Genomic DNA, 862 nt, shown 5'->3' with positions numbered 1-862 from the left:
TTGAAAAGAATTTCGTCACGCGAGGGAAATTGCATAGCTATATGGTTTCTTTTGCAAAGATGTTAATTGCAGAATTGGACGTGCAATTCCATACCCGGGATACCCACCCCCCACCCTCATCCAGCCTTTACAATTGGATAATAATTGAAGAAATGGACTTTACAATAACGACGCAAAATGCATTTTTCATTCATTATTATTTTGTGCTAAATGTGGACTGAATGAATGACAAAAAAAAGGACAAACATGCTTAAGTAACATTACATATAGTGATAAAGATCTTCAAAAGAATATCAAAACAAAAAAATGTAAAAAAAAAAGACAAAAATAAAAAAAGGCATAGAAAGAGAAAGAAAAAAGAGAGTTCCTTTGAAGTCTTTTAAAGCCAGGGGTCATTACTCGGAAACCTTGAGCCGCTCATGACCGCCGCTCCTTCGCCAATTGTGAAACCCCGGGCCTAATTGCTAGTCCACGAAACAACAGCTGTGATTGGAGACCGCACAGCAGGGAGCGCCGACCCCCCCCCCCCTACCCTCTCTCTATCTCCAATCGCTTCCCCCCCTTCTCTTTCTCTACCCCAACCCTATTACTACCCTCACCACCCCCCTCATCGCTACCCCCACTACCCTACCGCCTCCCACACCCCACTGCCCTCTGCTACCCCACCATACTATCTCCTACCTGTCTCCCCTACCACCCCACTATCCTCTGCTTCCCCCAACTACTACCATCTCCCCCCCCCCACCAGTCCCCCACTACACTCCCCCGCCAATCACCACGAAGCACTAACTACCTAACTGGAAGGCCAAAAGGACTGGCCGGTTGGCGTCGTTGGAGAAAAGGCAATCCTCCGACTGCGCGG

The 862-nt window shown here is 47.4% G+C and overlaps 1 protein-coding gene across 1 annotated transcript in view; it reads right to left on the bottom strand.

Annotated features, from left to right (window-relative positions):
• Positions 1 to 862, bottom strand: part of LOC119593385 (serine/threonine-protein phosphatase 2B catalytic subunit alpha isoform-like) — a gene marked incomplete in the record, with an annotated part of 201,939 nt that overhangs the window by 62,157 nt on the left and 138,920 nt on the right.

This window comes from Penaeus monodon, chromosome 32 (genome assembly GCF_015228065.2).
Source record: "Penaeus monodon isolate SGIC_2016 chromosome 32, NSTDA_Pmon_1, whole genome shotgun sequence".
Taxonomy (NCBI): domain Eukaryota; kingdom Metazoa; phylum Arthropoda; class Malacostraca; order Decapoda; family Penaeidae; genus Penaeus; species Penaeus monodon.
Note: the sequence above shows the minus strand (reverse complement) of the source record. Positions and strands in the feature narration are given on the sequence as shown.